Source organism: Malaclemys terrapin, chromosome 7, assembly GCF_027887155.1.
Source record: "Malaclemys terrapin pileata isolate rMalTer1 chromosome 7, rMalTer1.hap1, whole genome shotgun sequence".
Taxonomy (NCBI): domain Eukaryota; kingdom Metazoa; phylum Chordata; order Testudines; family Emydidae; genus Malaclemys; species Malaclemys terrapin.
Genome location: NC_071511.1, coordinates 73,642,757 through 73,651,608, shown reverse-complemented (window position 1 = coordinate 73,651,608; position 8,852 = coordinate 73,642,757). Strand labels below are relative to the sequence as shown.

The following is an 8,852-nucleotide window of genomic DNA, read 5'->3' as shown; positions in this document are numbered from 1 at the left end:
AGTACAGAGGGGGACAAACAATACACAATGACCAGCGGCTACATAATAATCTTCTTTTCATTCCTTCAGGTATAAGAGAAACATGATTGTATACCATTTTATTTCTTCTAATAACTGATTTTGAAAGAAGTCAGAACCTTTCTTCCTCCTTTTCAGATAAAGACTCCTGGCTGTGTCATGATGTTTACTTTCTAATATTACTGCTCTTACTACCATCCTTCAAATGTCCAGTTATTGAACTATCCCCTGGGTCACTCCAGGAATCACAGAAGCTCAGAGTCCATCACTTATTCAGGCAAACACAGGGATCATTCAAAAATATCTTTATTGTATCTTGTAGGGTATATGGTTGTTCTGCTTAAATGTATTTAACCTAATACATTTGCAAGATAAGCTAGGATAGGTTTTGTTAGGGTGACCAAATGTCCTGATTTTATAGGGACAGTCCCAGTATTTGGGGCTTTTTCTTATATAGACTCCTATTACTCCCCACTCCCGTCCCGATTTTTCATACTTGCTATCTGGTCAGCCTAGGTTTTGTATAATATATTTATTGGCCTATTTTAAATGCAGTAAGTAAAATATTTTTAGATCTAGGTAATGCCAAACATACATAATCCAAGAGAAAAGAAAGGGAAGAACAAGTACTTGTAACTTATGCCACGTGCAGATTCTAGTTGCATGCTATTAGGTAGTAAAAATACTTTAGTTTGTCCTTTAGGGATTAGATGCTGAAAATGTTCCTGCACTCAAGTAACTTTAGTCATGCAAGTAGTCCTACTGAGTTCAGTTTGACTATAGATGTAAATAAAGTAACTCACATGTGTAAGAGTTTGCAGAGTCAGGCCCTTTAATGGGAAAAATTCCACGGAATATATTTTTCTACTATTACTAATGTATTTTTGAACTTAAGTTTTTGTTATCCAGTTTCAAACTCTCTTTCTTCCCCTTCTCCCATCAACTGGGATTGGGTTATTGTGGAAGCATCCACCATCAACATCTGTCCCAGCTGACACTAAGTTTCAAATATGTTGTTTTAAAGGGCTAATTTTTTTCAGAGAAACATGTCACTTGCTTTGAGATGAAAACGAATGGGGTTAAACTAATATTAGAGACCAGAATCCCAGTACTGGTTATTACTACTTAAAATAATTTCTTCATCCATAAATTTATATGGTGATTTTTAAACAGTAAGTCATCCTCCTTGCCCCAAACAGCTCACAATCCACATGTGTTACATTTACTTGTATTAGAGAGATTCATTCAGCAAACTACGAAACAATGACAAAACTGAAATTAACGTATGTGCCAATGAACTAGAACATTCAAATAGCTGATTCACATTTGTGACCTCTGAGACTAATGACATTTGGCACTTGCCTATCTCCATTGAAAGTCAATTCTTTAGTTCCTGAGCATGGAGATAGAGAGCCTATATTACAATGAGAATATTAAACACCAAGCAGAAATGTAAATGTAAAAAATGATGGAACCCATCTAACGTCTGAACTGGGGACCACTGTACTTATAGAGTTAACTGCAAACGAGCCCTGCCAATAAGGTCTGAGTGCATTTTCTGTTGTCCTCAATTTTCACTGCCTTGGTATCATTCTATTCCACCCCTTCAAAATGTGCTTTTGTTTATGTGCCATGAAACACCAAATTCAGGAGTACTTAGAGGAACAATTGCCCTAGAATTTCAGAAAGAACAGGGTTAAATAATTAATGTTAAGGCATTTTCTGAATATTGCTCATCAACCAAGTAATGCCATTCTCCTAGAGATAAGGCATCTGCATTTTAGAGCTTGATCCAAAGCCCAATGAAGTCAGTGGAAAGCTTTCCACTGGCTTTATATCAAGTCCTTAATGAATACTTCAAATTGACCTGTTTGCCCCTCTGTCCTGGTTATCAGCTCCTGCCCAAAAGGTGGAGCTTTCTCTCATGTGGAAGAAATTCAGCTCTCTGGAGAGGGCCAGCACAAATTCTAAGCACTCATGCAAGACTTAAGTGTTGCCTTGATGGGCTTCATCTGGGTCCTCTGCATAGAGGCAAATTTCAGCACCCAGACATCTGTCTAAAATTGTGATCCGTTTGCTGATCTAAGATAAATCATTTCCAGAAATGTGGGTTTAGGGAAAAAAAACTGACTATAGGGAAAAACAAACAGGCCATCCCCAACCAGCACAGATTTACGTGCCAAAATTATGTCAAACAGAGTGGTGGTGTGGAAAGCTTTCTAGCTGGATCTGTTCACTCTACCACTTGTTGGGAGAGATCCACTAATGGAATGGAGGGCTGTGTAACTGCAGAAAGCTTGAAGACGAGCGACAGCCCACTTCACAGAAAGGCTTTAGCACCCTAGCTAGAGAGTTTTAACCTTATGCAAAGGAGAGGAGAGAACGCTATGAATGGATGAACATTAGTGACTGAAAAGCATATACACTCCTGTTCATTTACTGAAAGGATGATTCCCCCACAGAGGGCCCCAAACCAAATAAAAACATTATGAGATGTGGCGGCAGCCAGACTGCTATGGACCGCAGGCCTTTTACGTGCTGCTGAGGCTGTTCACTTTAACTCTGAGGAAGCGGTCCTGGTTTCTGAGGAGGCCCAGGGATTCTTTTTGAGTTTTTACATGGTGTGCAGTGGTGTCTCTTTAGTTGACCAGCCTTGCCTGTAAAACACAGATGGAAAGGAGAGAGAGGGAAGGAGGAAATGTTTAACTACAAGCATGCAGCAATGTGTACATTTTTAGTAACAGAACAAATTGAAGCCTTTACCTTGTCCCAAAAAATTCAGTCTTTGGATACCAACCTGCTACACTAGAATAATCGACACTAGAGTCTGATACACAGTCTACTGAAGTCAGCTGAAAGTCTCCCATTGACTTGAACAGGCTTTGGATCAGGCCCTGACAGCCTAGTATTAAGAACATCAGTGATCTGAAAATATCCCATTACTCTAGATACACTAGAACCCAAAAGAAGAATGATTGGATATTTTAGGGGATTGATAATAGAATGCAAAGTCCTTCAACGTTTGGCTGATGGAAGTGATTAATTCCCAACGGACAGATGCCCCATCATAGAAACTGTCATTGTATTTGTCACTGTTGTTGGCCATCTTCGCAGAAAGGCAAAGGACTGGATGGGCATAGGGACAAACTACCCTTTCACTCTAACCCATGACTCACAGCAAACGAACATGCATGCTGGCTCACCCCACCACATACTCCAGCCCACTTAGAATGAACTATCTGGTTGACAATATTGCACGTTTTATTCTTTCCATCATTTTTATTGCCTCAGTTTTGGTATTAGAACTATATTTAGGAAATCAGCATCTTTGTTTGTTAAAATTTAATCTGAAACTGGTTGCTTATTTTCTCCCTAAAGTCATACTCTCCATTTGGATCCCCAGATCTGGCTGTCCGATGTCTCAGGCTATGTCTGCACTAAGGCCTTTGCAGACATAGTCCTATGGTAACTGTATAGACACAATGTACACTGCAATAGAAGGAGATTTTCTGCTAGGATAGAAACACTATCTCCCTGAATAACATTAGCTATGCTGACAGGAGCACTCTTATGTCGGCATAGCTGTGTCTACACTGGAATTTTTGCTGGCATAGCTATGTCAGTCCGGGGTGTGGTTTATTTCACACCTCTGACTGACATAGCTATGCTGGTAGTTTTAAGCATTAACCAAACCTCAGATAAGTATGACTTGAGTTGGGGAAAATGCAACAGGAGTCAAGGAATGTTTAAGGAACAACTATCTTGTTTGTGTTCAAAATGTCTTAATTTTTTTTTTAAATCATTTTTCCTTAAAGAGAAAGCAGCAGGTAAGCCTATGACACAAGATCTACCATTACTCCAGTAATTCAATATGAACACAAAAGAGATAGGCCTGGGCTGGGAAGTTCAGCTCCAGAATCCTATTTGAATGCTGGTCTGACCAATTTTGACAAGACTGAGCACTAAAGTTTGTCTCTAGATCAGGATCAGAGTGGGTTCAGATCTGATGTTTTTGTATAGGTGAACCTATATTTAAGAGGCACACTTTGAGCAGTGGAGAAAGAGGAGCTACTGATAATTATTTATTATTTGTAATTAGCAGCAGCAGGAGGCCCATTGTGCTGGGAACTGAGCAAACCCATACTCTGAAGAGATTACAATCTGAGTATGTGGCAAAAGACAACAGAAAGATACAGACAGACTATGGGGAGCATGAGGGAACAGTGAGAGAAGCAGTGGTCACAGCACACCAGCTGTCAGTCTAACCATCAATGAGTTTTTGTAGGCATCATGGCAGAGGAGAAGTTTAAGGACAATGTGGTGGCTTTGTAGATTGTTATGAGGAGCTCCCTTCCATGGACCTCTTTTTCCCAGCAGAGCCCTCTCCAGTGTTCCATGAAACCTATCGGTATTTGCACATGGAAAACAGCAGACCTAAGAATTTGTAAAGGGACACATTGAAAAGGCCCTCACCTGAGGGACATTCTACTCCATTAACACCTCCAAAAACCAATCAGAAAAAGCAAATGACTGTTTTAGAAATGGAGTTTGAAATCTTGTCAGATATTCACACTCTAGAAGAAGACATCTGAAGAAGTGAGTTTTTTACCCACGAAAGCTTATGCCCAAATAAATCTGTTAGTCTTTAAGATGCCTCTGGACTCCTTGTTGTTTTTGTGGATACAGACTAACACGGCTACCCCCTGATACTTGACACCCTAGAAGATTTCTCAGTCAGATTAACAAAGACTGGAGATTTCAGTTCAGTGCTCTGGAGAGATAGTAGATTCAACTGGGACAAAGCATCCATTCCCACCTATCCCATCCAGTAGCAAAGAATGAACTCTTCCTCTCTTTGACCTACATTGAAAAGGAGAGTAACACTGCCAAGTGTGTTCAGGCTTGCCTGGGAATGCACTGGCAATGCTGCAGGGTGTAACTGAGTCAGTATCCGGAAAAATCCTCTGGCTCCATTCCACATGATAATTAAACCATATTTCTGAGAGAATCACATCTTCACGCTACCCAGATAAGACGGAATTGGTACCGTTCCCAGTTTGCCAAGTCAATATACTTAAAAAAGATTAATTTAACCGAAGTTAAACCTTAACAAAACCTTTAACAAAAGAGTAAACCTAAACAAACAACAGGTTTCAGAGTAGCAGCCGTGTTAGTCTGTATCCGCAAAAAGAACATGAGTACTTGTGGCACCTTAGAGACTAACTAATTGGTTAGTCTCTAAGGTGCTACAAGTACTCATGTTCTTTTTGCTAAACAAACAAATTAACCTTAACAAAAGGTCAATTTAAGAAATTTAAACAAAAGGGTAATTTGAAAATAAATTTGAAAACATTTTAAAATTAAAAACTTTATTCTGCAATATTTACTCTTGCCCTTTATATATGTAATGATTTCTAAAGAATACAGAGACTGATCTACAAAGACCTATGCATGTGCTTCATTTATGTTAACGAGACCACTGACATGCAGAAAGGTAAGCACTGAGTATTCTCAAGATCAGGGTCTTATTTTGGGTCAACCACCACATTCACTAACTAGTGAAATGGAGACAGGTGTTTTGAAAAGCAGCTTTGAAAATGTATTTCTTCTTTAGGAAATATTTCTTTAGCTGCCAAAAATATCGTTAACTAGAACTGGCAAAGTACATCAGTACACACTTTGCGTATTCGCATTTTGTGAACATCCCAACAAGTGAGCTGACTGGCAAGAATGGGCAGGTAATACAGGAAATTTTAAACAAATAAAAGAGAATGCACAAAGTGAATACTTAATTGTAGATGTGAATACTTACACTGAGATCCTGACTGTGGCTGTGTCTAAACCTGGAGGTGGGGGTGTGATTCCCAGCTCAAGTAGTCATAGTTGGGCAAACTCTCATCGAGTTAGTGCACTAAGCATAGCAGTGTGACCGCAACAGCATGGCAGTGGTGAGTGGTAGCATGGGCTACCCACCCCATGTATACCCCACACCTGCTAGCATGACTTCTCTACTATTTTTAGCATGCCAGCTCTATGCGAGCTAGTGCATGTGCTCGCACTCAAGCTGGGGATACACCCCCAGCTCCAAACGTAGATGTAGCTTCTGACAATAAACACCGATACCCTCAAAAATACCATAGAGCTATGGTCATGCTTTTAAAAAATGACTAATGATTTTGGGTGCTCAACTAGAGAATGAGGGTGAGGATGAGTGGCCAGCATTTTTCATTTTTGAAAATCTTGGTTTGTGTGTCTTACTGACCAAGACAGCTTAAATTGTGAATACTTCCATGTCTTGCTCATGCTAAACAATGCTCCTTTCCTATTTCCCTACGGAACAAGTGCTCTCAGTGTGTCACAGCAGGAAATGCATCTTATTAGAAACAGTTCAGTTCCATCTGAATACAAGTGCACTCCTGCCCACTCAATTCTTAAACTTCTCTGCTAAGGCTGAGTTGGATATTTGTAAGCTGAAGGGTGCAGGAAGAGCTGCAAGCCTAACAGAAACAAAATAAAAAATGTATTTGATTTACAGAGATGTGCTTTATTTAATCTATAATAAAATATGCATTGAGAATTCAGTGGACATTTAAGTGGGACCTGAGCAGACAAAGGACAAGAGAAGGACCATGCAAACCACAGAATGACCTATTTGCCATTGTGGGTGCTCTTTTTCTTATTTATAAGAAACACTGATATCAGAAAAAATGTTACACCTGCCTTCAAAACAATAGCAACACTTTTTGCATAGCATGTATCGATAGATGGTCATTACACATTAAAATAGGAGTGAATTAGCCTTCTCTGATTGTTTTATTCTGTGGCCTAAAGTGGTTTCAACTTCTACTCACTCTTGTGCTGTGGAAACAGGTATGTTTACCTCTCATGTCTATATATTTTTATTTCCCTTACACACCCACTCTTTTAAAACTCATGCCAAAGCTCAACATATTATGACAGGAGTTAGGTGGGAGATGGGGAGAAAAGGCAAAAGCTTAATAAAGGACCATGCACGGAAGAAAGAAAGGTGAACTACACATGGTGATATTGTGATGGATCCAAATTCCTATAGAACACTCAAGGTTTGAGGATAGCTGATTATATTGAGAAGAGCACACACATCTCATACTAGTAATACTAGAGTTTTCTGTTGTTCCTCTTTCTATTGAACAAATACTAACACTTAAAACTTATCTAGCAATTAACATCTTCAAGTGGAGGCAGTGTTATCCACTGGATATGGCACAGGACTGAAAATCAGAAGACATGGCTTTTATTCACACTCAGCCTCTGATTTATTGCATTATACTGGCAAGTCACTTAACCTCTCTGCGCCCCATTTTCCCTATTTGTACAGCAAGGGTAATATTGCTTACTTACCTTTGTGAAAGTGCTGTCAGATTTACAGATAAAAAGTACTATGGTGCTAGGTATTATGATTAATTTATAAATACCAAGTAATTAATCTACCTAAAAACTCAGATATATTATTATTACCTGTGCGAATTTTTGGAATTCGTCTGCAGCAGGGTTTTCGACTGACCCGACCTAAAGGTGAAAAACAACATGTTACCAAAAGGATATGGGGTATATAAACATGTGTATATCTGAATATAATCTATAGATACTGATTTTATTTCATTTATAGAAAATCTTTGCGCAAAGATAACTGGAGCTTTACTGCGAAGCAGAACACATAGTAAAAGGGTCATCAGAAGCGATGCTTCAGTGTAGAACTTGATCACCAGCAGGAAACAGGAATGGAGTTTGCTGCTCATCCATCATTGCTAGTTGATACAATTGGCTAAGTACATCACAAAGATTTTCTCTCTCTCTTTGAAATGTCAGATGCTGGCAGTCAATACAGTCAATGCATGACAAACTGCTTTAGGCAAAGAAATGATAGATTTTTCAGTGCACATTGGGGAGTAGGGAGAATTGCTTTGAAGAGACCTAGCCATTTAAACCTTGGTTTTTCCTTGATCATTAGATCTGAACAGTGCATACCAAGCTCTTGTACAATAAGATTTGTTTTTAATACAGTATGCTTCATTTAAATCCATTACAGAGAAACAGTCACAAGGTGCAAAGTAGATGAACTTGTAGGACAGGAAGTGAGTCTGCGGAGTGAAGGGTGAGAGGAGAGTCTGAGATAGGTGAAGGATCAGCAGGAGATGCCACATGTACACCCAATGTTTTCAGAAATTCTCCCATCGTTGGTCTAGGACCAGTGCCAGTTATAACAGTTGCTCTTGCAATAAAGTGGTCTTGGGCCAGAGGAGTTCTGTGACCACACTGATTATTGGGGATGGCATGTTCCTGCTTGCCCCCTCTTGTGCACACCACAGTGTGAACTAATCAGAAAATATAATAGCGTTCACATGAAAGTATTGCCAAATAGATGTTCTCTGGGAAACACAACAATAGGTTACTTAGCTGATGAAAGATTTAAACTAGCATAATAAACACTGTGCAACAGAGAGCAAGACAGATGGCTCTGCAGTGCAGAGGTAACAGTATAAAACAAATGGAAAGCTCTGGTACAAGACCAAATTCTTCAGGACTAACTCCTTTGCAAAGTTAATTGCTCATCTCAGAGTACCAGGTGTTGGTAGTTTTAAAGATTGTGAAATCAGCCTAAAAATAGCAAATATGTACTTTAAGTTGAAAAATAAAAGACTAGGAAAAAATAAGAGCATCACGGATATGGCTAGTAGGAGGTTACTGTACCTTCTGTAGAGAAAACACTGAGGCACAGGATCAAGACAGACAGCAAGCCAAAGAGCGTGAAGAGCTTCATTCTTCCACTAGTCAGGCAGTTTCTTTGAAGTGAG

General features: G+C 39.4%; 1 long non-coding RNA gene across 1 annotated transcript; it reads right to left on the bottom strand.

Moving 5' to 3' along the window:
- Positions 1 to 308: 308 nt before the first annotated feature.
- On the bottom strand, positions 309 to 8,852 carry LOC128840828 (uncharacterized). The gene is made up of 3 exons (XR_008445715.1): positions 8,749 to 8,852; positions 7,516 to 7,566; positions 309 to 2,675 (listed from the first exon to the last, which is right to left on the bottom strand). It is a non-coding gene; the product is annotated as an uncharacterized LOC128840828 (long non-coding RNA).